Below are 13,110 nucleotides of genomic sequence, written 5' to 3' on the forward strand. Positions count from 1 at the left end.
CGTAAAAATCACAGACTTGTTTCCAGTCCCTTCTGTTTTCTTTTCCATTTTAACTCCAGTTCTTGTATAATGTTACATACAAGCGTAATACATTTTCATTTCAGCCGGCAGGAAAAGGTCAGGTTCCTCAGATGCTTTTGGATCTTCATATTCAAACAGAATCATTGAAAGGTTTTGATATATCTCTCCTAGGTATTTTTTACATTATACCAGATCACTCAATCATCAAAAATTTATTTTGACAAACATTTTTAAAAGCTTCTGCTCTTTGCCAAATATTGGACAAGTCGTTGATTTCAAACTTGCCTGGCTGAATAATTGAACAATTATTTTATGCCCAGGAAAAAAAAAAAAAACTAGCTTAGCTGTTGTATTTTTTTCCAAGGGCTGCTGTAACAAGTTACTGTGCACTTGGTGGTTTGAACAGTAGGATTAATTCGCTCAGAGTTCTGGAGGCTGGAAGTCTAAAACTAACGTGTTAGCAAGGTCACAGTCCTTTTAAAGACTCTGAGAAAGAATCCTCCCTGACTACTTTTTTTGAGACAGGGTGTTGCTGTATAGTTTAGGCTAGCTTTGAACTCACTGCGTAGCCCAGGTTGGCCTCATACTTGTAGCAAGCGTCCTGCTTCAGCTTCTCAAGTGCTGGGATTATAGGCATGCACCACACCTGACCCTTACAGCTTCTTAGCTTCTGGTGTTTTCTGGCGGTTCCTGAATGTTTCTTGGTTTGTGCTTAGAGTATTGTAATTTCTGCCACTATCTTCTTTGTGTATTTCCCTGGCATTTCTCCTTTTTCTAAAAGGACAGTAGTCATTGGATAAAAAACCTGCTCCAAATCCAGGATGATTTCATCTTTAGACTCTTTAACTAAGTACATCTGCAAAGACACTATTTCCAAAGAAGGATCATATTGTGAGGTTTCAAATAGACAGTAATTTGGGTAGAGGGCTCTATTTAACTCATTATAGCCATCACTGCTATCACGGGTCTGTGTTAAGATTGACAGTATAAGGATGACAGCCCAGGGAAAATTAGCTTGTCAGCATGGACAAGTCCCTCTGACCTTGCTGCTGGTTCTCAAAGTTCTATTCCGTCCTCAATTTATCCACATCCAGAACAGTGATTTGGATTTTATCTCCTGATTTACATGTATGGTACTGACTCTTATGTGTCTGCCAAGCTGCAGGCCCATATTCTCATGAGTACCACGGACCATCTGGATCCAAGTGTTGCTCTTCATGATCTATCTTCTTTCATGTAATAAATACTCACTGGACTCTTCTTGTGTGTCAGGAATGACAGGTCTTGGATACTATATTATTTAGTGAAAACATGACAGATAAGGTCCCCCCTACCTTCATGGAGTGAACATTTTAGCTAATAGGGACACTGAGCATGGGAATAAACAAAACAAGCAAACATAGCACCTTGTATAGTTTCTGGCACATAGTAGATGTTCAACAAATATGTGAAATTTGAGGAAAACAATTCCTGATATTGATAAGTGGTATGAAATAAATAGACTGAGGTGAAATGGAGAATTAATATAGGGGCAACACAGGTGTCTCTTTGAGAAGATGATGTTTAGGTTAATATATAAAAAAAGGAGGCAGCTGAAGAGGTGTGTTTAAGATAAGGAAAGAACAAGTGAAACACTACTGACTTGATAAAAAGCTACTGAATTGGGGACAGAAAAAGAGCAATGTTACTGAACAGAACAGAATAAACTGGTATGAAAAGAGTAGATGACAGCTCAGTTACATTGGACACTGTAGACAAAACAAAGGAATATGGATGTAGTGTCAGTGCAATTGGAAGACATTTGAAGAAGGTTAGGCAATAAATTTTGTGTGATTTAACTCATGAATTAGAAGATCACCGTGGCTGCTTTAAGAAGAAAGGATTGTGGGAGGCAAAAATGGAAGAAGAAAATGCATCAGTTAGGATGAAGAGGTTATAGACATAAATGATATTGATTCTACCATCTCTGTTGTAAACAGAAGAGGACTGGGTTAACTAGAGCTACAGAATTGGTCTGGACATAAAGAGACTCATCCTTTTACCTGACCATGATGAAAAAACACATCGAATCACTTTCCATGCCTGCCATCATGTGGAAATGTTTGCAAATTACTGCTCTAGTGAATATTTTTAATGCTTTCTAGCCAGCATGCTTTTTGGTTGTTATTTTTTGTGATACTGGGGACTGAATCCAGAGCTTTCACACTGAGCTACATCCTCAGCCATTTTTATTTTTTGAGATAGGATCTTGCTAGGTCACTAATTTGCCCAGGTTGGGCTTGAACTCTTGGTCCTCTTGCCTCAGCCTCCCACAGTTTTGGGATTACAAGTATGTACTGCTACATCCAACTTACATTTTTTATACATTCTTTCTATTTTTGAAGAATTTCCCACTGTTATAACCAGCTTTAAAATAGTCCCTAGTGATCCCTACCCTGATATTCACACCCTTATATGTGTCCCTGCCATACTGTACCAGGGTTTCCACTGGAGTAGCCAATAAAACACAATAGAAGTGATTGCTTATCACTCTTATGATTATGTTATAAAAGACTAGTGCTTATGCCTTGGGCTCTGTCTCTCTTTTGGGTCACTCTCTCTGGGATAGCTAGCTGGCACTTCTTGATGTCAGCAAGATATTTTCTGCAGACAGTCCTACCTAGCAAGAAACTAGTTGTGCTGTCGTGACTGCCTCAATGTGCTGTGTCAAGTCAAAATATTTACCTTCCATCCTCATTTTGACTCTGAGGAAGAGCCAGGAGTCATATACACCAGATGAGGTGAATGAGGTGGATAAGGATGGACTAATATTTTTATGCATCTGCATTTCTGCTGGATGGCACTTGGCAGCACTGATGGTCATACTTTTGATCGCACTTCCTAAAGACATGAAAGAAGACTGACAGAATGCTTCAGAAAGGGACAAAAACTATGGCATAAGTGTGTTCAAATTAAGGGGGATTAATAGCAGTGCAGTGCATTAATAGCATAATTAAGTCCTTTAAAATTTAAACATTCACCGTATATTTTGATCAACCCTTGTATAGACAATTGTTGCATGTTCTAGAGAGCAGCCTCAACCAAGACATTGCATTGTGCAGCTCTGACCAACTTCACTGCAATTTCACGAGACAAACTTAACCTAAACCATCCAGTTGAGCCATTCTCAGATTCCTGGCATGCAGGAAACTGTGAAATAGAACATTTTTGGCTGAATAGTTGTTCTCTAATCTCCCCATGCGACTGGGGATGGAGCTTGGCAGCATAAGCGCTTGTCTAGCAAGCTTGAGGTCATGAGTTTGGTTCCCACTACCAGAAAAAAAACAAAAAATAAAAAACCCCACAACTTTAATCTTCCCAGTCTCAATTCCTCGCCATCCTGCCCCACCCTGCTCTTGGATATCTTGTTTGAAGGTAGTGGCTACCTTTAGCATTTTAACATATATCTGCATTCAAAGCTTCAGATACTGAATTTTCTTCAAATGAGTTTCACTTCTGTAAACCCAACTGTAGACTGAAGTAAAATAGGAATGCAATTGAGAAAGGGGAAAAAAATACCACTTTAAAAAACCTGTCTATTTTTCCTTCTTTGAATAATACTTGCAAGACATTTTCTTTATAAATGTCATAGGAAAAGGATAAAAAAATCCCACAAAATAAGCTCTGAATATATTGTTTAATGTTCCAAACATTTTAAAACAAAAAAATGAACAAGACTATCTCTTGCTATTTTATTCACATAGTGCTCTTAAAGCAGTTCACAAATTACATTATGTTGCTTTAAACAGAGCTATTTCAAAAGGACAAATGATATGCAATGATCTTGTTTTTTTAGATCTAAAATAAAATTAAGGCATGTGCTTTTATTTTAATCAATGGGGATTAAAGTTATTGTTTAAAAATATCCCTCTCTTCTTGTAACTAAATCCTCAAAGTCTGGCAGCCATCTATAGTTCATTAAAGTTCATTTTTTGCATAAAATCTTCATTATCTGAACTGTATGACTCTCCTTTCAACACACTAACCTCTCTCAAAAGAAATCTTATTTCAGAAGACCCTTCAGGAAGTGCAAAATAAGCCCTTGACGTGGGCCTCTCCTGTACCCTGATGAACTTGAAGGATTTTAAACTTCCTTGAAAATAAACCTCCTTCCACAAGAAGTAAACTGATGCAAAGGAGGAAAGATAGCTTATTTGCTACATCCACATATATCCAGGGATGCTGTTTTATTTTGCAAGAAATAAAGTCCTTATTTCCTATACCGGCCTAGCTCAGACAAATGTTACTCTTATCCTAACTAGATGGCAGAGGTAGGTTCTCTCTCTCTCTCTCTCTCTCTCTCTCTCTCTCTCTCTCTCTCTGTCTCTCTCTCCATATTTAAGAGATCCATATGAAAAGGAGAAGAAAGAGAACAGAGAAACTTAGTAAAGTACTGCAAGTTAGAGAAACCATTGAGCAGTAGAGGACATCACTGGTAGTTACTGAATAAGAGAAAAATGTATGTCTAGTTAGTGGCAAATTTCTGTGGGGAATCTGAACTTTGATAAGTTGCAGATAGAGAAATTCAGTTCTCTGTGCTGGAGGGAGGTAATTCCACTTCCCATTGGTATGAAACGAAGAAGTACAGAAAAGTAGCACAAGCATGCATACCAGAAGAAAGCCAGCAGAGAAGATTCAGTTACCAGTATGATCACCAATTTCTTTATCAGATGAGACTGGATTAGCAAAATAATAGGACCCCAGGGTATTTTGCTTGTAGTTTGTAGCATAATCACTTGGGCTCTAAGCAATTCTTTAGTAAACTGTATATAGTTCATTTTAGAGTATGGATTTGGTTCTCCTGCAGCTGTCCAAAGAGATTATAAAAGTCTCCAAGAGTGTATATAGAATTTGAAAAATCCTGTCAGGCAGTTCTGATATGAGATTCATGGGGAAGCATATTGTGTGGCAGTTAAATTCCAGTCTCTGGACTCTCGCTAACGTGGATTTGAGCCTCTATTCCACAGCTCACTAGCTGTGTGACCTTGGCCAGGTGACTCAGATTTTCTGTGTTTCCATCTTTAAAATCAGGATGATAATAACTGTTTCAAATGATTGTAGTCGTGATTAAATTAAAAGCACATTAAGCATAGCCTAGAGCTGTGGTGCAGAGCGATTGCTCAATGAGTGTTGACTATAAATGGCTGCACAAGCCAGTCTGGAAAGACCACACAGGGCACAAGTCTATATTGTCAGACTCTCACCATCCTCACAGTCAGAAAACAAATCAAAGCACAGATCTGCAGGGCTGGGGAAGGAACAAGCCCAGTGCTCTCTTACTGGGCCTGTTCTGCTAGGATGTGGCCTCTGAGCTCTCACCTAAGGCCCATCTGCAGAGAAGGGGTAGATGGACAGCAGGACTCAGCAGTCACACAACCCACTTCCTCTGCTGACTGACTGTGCAAACTTGGGCAGGCACTAAATTTTTGTGCTTATGTTTCCTCAGTCGAAAATTGGGGATAGCTAATAATAATATCTTCTTCATAAAATGGCTATGGAGAGCATATGAACTAATATATTTAGAGCACTTTTAGAGTGTCTGGCACACTTTAAAGCATGGGCTCAAAAAAAACTATAGTAAAAATAATTGATATATAATAACAATTAATAATTATTATATAAATGTTATTAATAATTATATATTATTATATAATAATTACAATAGCTGAGAAAGAGACCTCTAGCATTCCAAATTCTGCTTTGCTTCCTGATAAAAGCTTTTCAGGATGAGTTTATGGAAATAAAACGAGAAAGAAGGAAATCAATAGAATGTATCTAATGTAGAAAAGGACACCAAGGAAATCTGCAATAGGAAGTATTGAAATGAAACCAGTACTATGAAGATAAAATGTTGAGTAATATTCATGAAAAATATTTACAGAAAAAATTTTATAGAAAAATATTTGTGAAAAAATTATTTGAAGGTATAATTAATTAGTTAACATAAACTAAGAAGAAGAAAGCTTAAATATGGTATTTAAGATCCAACACTAAAATTGTGTTAAAAACACAAATCATTTGCTTTGCATGTAGTTGACATCCAATAGAAATTTAATTAACATATTGGTTGGTTAAATGCAATTAAATACTGTACTAAACTCAGCAACTAACCTGAACCTGATTCTTTGGGAAGATGAAAGGTTGACACAAACTTGTGGTATTCTTATGGTCTTCTGAATAAGGTCAGAAAGGTAATATAAAGACTCTCTCTTTCTCTCTCTCTCTCTCTGTCTGACTGTCTGTCTCTCCTTCTGTCTGTGTATTTAAGAGATTTTTTTCTCAATCATTTGAAACTAAGCAAAGGATCTAGAAAAGGGATTTTTGAAATTCTTCACTTAGTACTTAGTACGCATATTCTCACCTATGAATGTGTACATTGAAATTTTCTCTTAAAAATCAGTCACTAGAGTATAGGTCAACCTTCTCTAGATTGATTTTCAGCACTGAAAAGGGAGTCTGCTGTAGATAAGGAAAGTTGTTGAATATTTGGGGTCATTTTTCTGGCATCTCTTTAGCTGGTTGGATACTATGTAATACATGACCACTTCTGGCACAGGTTAGCTAATTTGATGTCATCATCTTCTGATGTCTTCAGAGCATACACAGTGGCTGCATCAGTTTCTCTGACTTGTCTAGGGTAAGGGACATTGGTCACTTTGAGAGGCAGTTCCAGGGATATAAAAACCTTTGATTTTGACTGTAAAATTCATTTGGTGGTAGAGGATGCTGAGGCCCATGCTTTTTTTCAGTCCCAGTAAACAGAAATCTGGCCTCTGCTCTCTCCTCTGGCCTCATTCTAAATAGATAAACAAATGTAGAACCATGAGTGTCTACCAAGAAGACATGACAAAGGAGTGCCAGGACTCTGACCTGGAACATCACCTTCTGTCCTTTCAGTACACTGCTTGTGTGATGTGGGTTTGAAATGCTAAGGGATTTAGAACCTCTATTTCCTTTAAAGTCTAAGAAATGAAAGTTATAATTTTGTAGTTGGCAATCATAAAACTAGGAAGTAACTTACACAGTTTAGGAAAGAAAAACAAGGATTTGGAACATACCAGAACAATCTGCTCCTTGGTATAATTGTTCAATGACAACAGTTGCATTGACAAAGTGTAGCTACTCAATTCCCAAATTGCTTTCATTTCATCTCACAATGAAAATTCACTCCAAGCAAGAAAGGAAGAAGCTCACAGATTTAAAAAGAGATTGATGACCAAGAGGAGAGTGTGGCTGTCACAGAATATGAGCTCTAAGTCATTTCTATTCTCTTGGTCTGGGTGAATTATACTTGTCTCTGAAGCAAGTGTGAGGATGAATAAATATCTATTTTGGATAATTAAGCAAGAGGTCTGTGAACATTTCAAGGGAGTGTTAATCATTAGGAGGTAGCACGGGTTCACAGAGAACAAGTCATGCCACTTGAGTCTTCATTCTTTTGTTAAAGGAATCAATTAGCAAAGAACTGAATCAACCAAAATGATGATTAACAGGAAGTTGTGCCATTAGGAATCCCAAACCATTTCCCAAGTGCAGAATCTGGGTCTTGGGATCAGGATGTGGTATAAGAGAAGCATGAAAGTCTGGCAGGATTTTATCCACCGCATGTTGGAGTGCTGTCATTGAACCAGCAACAAGGAAACTTGAGGTACAAAGGGAACAAGTACTACATGTCATATATTGGTCACAAAGCGTTTTGACCAACTAAGTGCATATAGAAGATGCTGGAAAAGCTGATAGAGGGCTTGTGCAATTCAAATAAGGAATAAAGATATTAGATAGTTTTTACTATGGAGGTGACACAAAGCAACAATCTAGCATACACAACATAGTGTCTGGAACCAGACAACCTGCAGGTCAAATCCTGACTGCCAATTGTGAACTGTGGAATCTTGCTTGTTTTCTTATCTGTAAAATAGAGAAATAATGTGTACCCTGTGACGTGGTCAGGATTCAATGTGATAATGTACATCAAGTGCATGGTATATAATAAATGCTCAATAATTATCAGTTATAATCTTTTATGCTGTTACTCTGAGGGCATCAAATCTGACTCCAAGTATCTATTTCCAAAGGTTCTTTTCCTCGGGATGTAAACTGGAAGTTTTTCAACTTATTTCCCAGAGTCATTACCAGGAATATTACTCCTAATTTAGTCCATTGTGTGCTTCTGTAATAGAATTCCTGAGGTTGAATAGTTTATATGAACAAAAGTTTATTTTCTCATGGAATTCCAAGATCAAGTTTCCAGCGCTGGAAGGGCCTTCTTGCTGAGTAGTCACATACTGAAAGGGAGAGAGGCAAAGTGATAAAATGACATTAATCCCATCTATGAGGACTAAATCCTCATAGCCTAGTTACCTCTCTGTGATCCTACCTCCTAATACTGTTACTATGACAACTACATTTCAACTTGAATTTTCAAGGGGGACAAATATCCAAACCTTGGAATCTAGATTACTTTTTAAGAAATAATGTTACAGGTCTGGGTGAATCTCAGGAATTAGCACTTTAATGAAAAAAAAAAAAAACAAAAACTGGGCAATTCTGTAGCAAAAAGCCAATAAATCTTGTTTTGAGAAACATTGTTATAAATATTCTGGTTTTTCCTAGCCTCAGTTTTCCTTCTATGTACCTTTTTTTAGGTACCACATTCTCTGTCTTTTCAAACTTAATCTTTGAAAGACTTACTAGACAGGAAGTCTAAACAACAATACTTCCTAACAAGAGCACCAAGAAAGCCTGGTAAACCCACAGATGGGTTATTTTTGGGTTGAAACACTGATCTGCTCAGCTTCAGGCCCTACTGGCCCCCAGCGGCCTTCTCTTTTATACCCTTCTCCTAAAAACATTTCACTTTCTATTTATGCCAAGATAAGCACAAGGCTGAGAAGCACTGCCTTAGAAATCAGGGGTCATTGCTTGTTTCTTCATGTGTGTCCAGGGCCTATAATACTTTCTCAGTCATAGGAAGACCTGGGACATATTTGTTCAACAAGTAAAAGCTAAATATTTGAGGGAGAGTAGCACATATTAGCAGGCTCTATTTCCTTAATTTCCTGTTACTCTTTCATCATCTGTCCGTTTGGATCCACCTTTACCACTCTTCTAGAACTGCAAAAGAGCACAGCCTTTGGGGCTAGAAAGACAAATTTCAGTCCTGCTTCTGTTACTAGGCACATTGGGAGTTGGGGCATTAACATAAAAATTTTAGTGGGGGACACAATTCCTTCCAGATCAGTCTTCTTTTACGTATTGTTTTTCTCCACGTTGTTTCATTCTTCAGTGCCTCTTTCCAGCAGAATATCTTGCAAAAATTGGAAGACCTCCTAAAGCCTAGACGCAGCTCAGACTATCCTATACATTCTAGTAATCAAAGTAAGTCACAAGGCCAGCCCAGATGCAAGGAAAAGGAAAGCAGACCCAACTTCTGAATGAAAGGAATGGTGAAGTCCCATTGCTCAGGACGTGTGAAATGGGAGTGATGCCAGCAGCTGTATCTGGAAATAACCCACCAATTTGTCCTTGGATAAATTATTTAACCACCTGAATTCCCTTAACTTCATCTGTTAAAGGAAATGCATGTATAAATTGCTTAATGATGAGAAATGCATCAATAGGTGATTTTGTTGTTTTACCATGGTAGTATACTTACACAAACTTGGATGGAAGCGCCTACTACACACCTCAGTCACAGGGTTTGGAATATTGATCCTTGGTTACAAACCTGCATAGCATGGTACCGAATGCCACAGGCAAATGTAACACTATGGGATTAGTGTACTTAACTATAGAAAAGGAAAAGGAAAATTGGTGTAAAAGATAAAAAATGGTATGCTTCTATAGAGCACTTACCATAAACGAAGCTGATAGGACTAGAAGTTGCTCAGAGTAAGTCAGTGAATGTGTGGAGGGTGAACATGAAGGCCTAGGACATTACTTTACAGCACTATACACTTTATAAACACTGTACACACTTAGGCTACACTAAATTTCCTGAAGTTTTATTTTGTTCAGTAATGAATTGACATTAGCTTACTCTGACATCTTTACACTGTGAACTTTTTAACTTTAAAAACTTTTTTGACTTTTATATCATGTAGCTTAAAACACATTGTACAGCTGTTCAAAAACATTTTCTTTATACCTTTATTCTAAACTCTATTTTGAAATTGTTACTTTTTTCACTTTTTAAACTTTTTTGTTAAAAACTAAGACACACACACACACACACACACACACACACACACACACACTAGCCTAGGCCTACACAGGGCCAGGGTCAATATCACTGTCTTCTTCCTCTGCATCTTGTCCCACTGGAAGCTCTTCAGGCACAACAGCATGCACGGAGCTGTCATCTATCATAATAATGCCTTCTTCTGGAATTCCACATAAGAACCTTCCTGAAGTTGTTTTACCTTAACTATTTTTAATATATAGGAGCACTACACTCCAAACTAATGATTAAAAATACTGTAAATGCAGAAACCAGTAACAGTCATTTGTTATCATTATCGAGCATTATGTCCTATACATAATTATAGGCACCGTACTTTTGTGTGACTGGCAATGTCGTAGGTTTGTTTATACCAGCACTGCCACAAACCTGTGAGTAATGTATTGAGCTACAATATTATGACAGCCAAGATATCACTGGGTAATAGGAATTTTTCAGCTGCATTGTAACCTCAGGGGACCAGTGTCATATATGCAGTTCATTATTGATCAAAGCTTTGTATGTAGCTTATGCTTGCAATAGCATCTTCCACTCTGGGATGTTATAAGTAATAAATTAAGAAACTGTGTTCATTGCCTAGCACAATGTAGTAGAGCCATAATAGCAACACTAAAAACATATATTGACTGAACCCATATGATGCCTCAGCACTGTTCTAAGTACTTTAAATGTACCACTTTAAGTAATGTCATTAACAATTTAGGGATGCACATGGTAATATTTTCTGATGAGAAACCCGAGGCACAAACATCCTAACTTGCACAAAGTCGGTTGCTTAGTAACTATTCTAATTCTTGAATGTCTCACATCCAAAGGAGATTTCTTAGCTGTCTTTCCTTTCAACTCTATTTTAAAGTTGAGGGTTAATGTTGTCACTTACCTTCTGTCAAACACTCCTCCCACCTTCACCTCCTTGATTCACCTCTGTCCAGCTTTTCCTCCTTCTCTGATTTCTCCTTTTCAGTTGTCCCTTTGTTAAGCTACCTTTTAAACGCCCAACTTCTCTCCCATTTTTCCAGCTCTTCCTTCTTGAAGGAACCCATTCAGTATGGTAGTTTAATATCTGCTCTTCCAGGGGCTGGGGATTTAGCTCAGCGGCAAAAGCGCTTGCCTGGCAAGCGCAAGGTCGTGAGTTCGGTCCCTGGTACCGGAGAAAAACAAAAAAAAAAAAAAAAAAAATATCTGCTCTTCCACTGATGAATGCTGGTCTCTTCTCTCAGTTCTAAGCTAATATGTCTAAGGGCAATCAGGGTCTCATTGCATATGACCCAGCCAGCTTTTTTTTTTTTTCTTTTTTTCTTTGGATGTTTCTGGCAATAAGCTAGCGCCTTTGGCCAGATATAACTATACCTTACCTGATTTCTTGAGGTCATTGCTTAACTGAATTTAATCGCCTTAACTGAATTTAATCCACTCTGACACAGTGGCATCAGTGATATCTTTCTGTAGGCTTCCACACACACCTCCCTCCATTTCTCTGCCAGGCCTAGCATCATGCTGTCCACATTCCCACCACTGTACTCGGCCTCACCTCCTTTTGTGTTGTCCTTTGAGGACCAGCACCTGCTCAAACTCTTCCATGAGCTTTTTTTTTTTTTCAGCTGGTTTCTTCTCTCATTTCCCTAGTTACCCATCTTTTCACAATTCTATGGCATTAACTTGACAACTCTGCATTCTCTCTATTATCCCCATCCAAACTCCTTGAAACTCTAGCACGCTTCACAGCAGGATTTCAGACCTTGCCTGTTGAATGAACACTTTATGGAATCCTCAACTACTTTTCTGTGCACTATGATTTGCTACGTGCTCTCCCTAGAGTCACATAACCTTATGGTTAAAAGCGCCAGTTGCAAGCTGTAAAAATTCTTGTAATTGTGCTAGAGTGGAGCTTGATGACACCAGTATCATGTAAATACGTGAAAGGAAGAAAAGAAAATGAAAGCTCTCCCCCTGCTGCATGAACCTGGGCAATTGACACTTTCCTGCGTCCTTGGCTTTTCAATGACAATATAGGGACAGCAGTTAAAGAGAGCACCCTGGGGAAATGAGATGATACTGCATATTCAAGGGAACTGTGGCACGGTGTCTGGCACACACACAAACAGCTCAGTACTTCGTGGTTATTTCTGGCCTTGTCGCCTGCAAGAATGGAGAGCAGGTGAATGAGAGGTGCCGCGAGGTGCCTTCCAAACACCTAGATTTCTGTGATAGTCTTCCTTGGGTGCTAGAGACACATTGGTAGCCCTCGGATATCCAATCAGTTGCTTAGAAAACCAGCCAGGATCCGCGAAGCTCCAGGCAAGCCTCAGCACCTTTCCTGGGCGTCATTTGGCCTTAGTTTTGATGTGAGAGCGTCTACCTTCTCCAAATTACCACAGTGGTCGAAATACTTCCCTTGCTGGCAAATCTTGGCCCTAAACCACGCAGTTGGGCATCTGGCACCCTTAGGCCGGTGGTTTCTGCCCAGGCGGCGCTTTCCAACTTTGAAGCAGGCACTCTGCTTTCCGCGGATGTGGTCCATACCGCACCCTTCGCGCTGTGCACCCAAGAACATGGCCTGGACACCCACAGCTGGGTTGCGGGCGTGTGTGTCGGGGGACTGTCCTGGTCTGCTTCAGGGCAGAGGACTGGGGTAGCGAGAGCGCCTACAGCGCGCACCGACCCACACTCCCCAAGCCTGGGCGCGGTCGCTCTGCGCGCGAGGTCCCAGGCCGAGTCCCGCGCTCCTCCAGGAGTCGGCGAGCACCCCCAGTCGCGGAGCGGTGGGCGCGGGGACCGCCGCGAACCTACCCGGCGGCGCGCACCCCTGA

Source organism: Chinchilla lanigera, unplaced genomic scaffold (genome assembly GCF_000276665.1).
Source record: "Chinchilla lanigera isolate Chin_1 unplaced genomic scaffold, ChiLan1.0 scaffold00013, whole genome shotgun sequence".
NCBI lineage: Eukaryota > Metazoa > Chordata > Mammalia > Rodentia > Chinchillidae > Chinchilla > Chinchilla lanigera.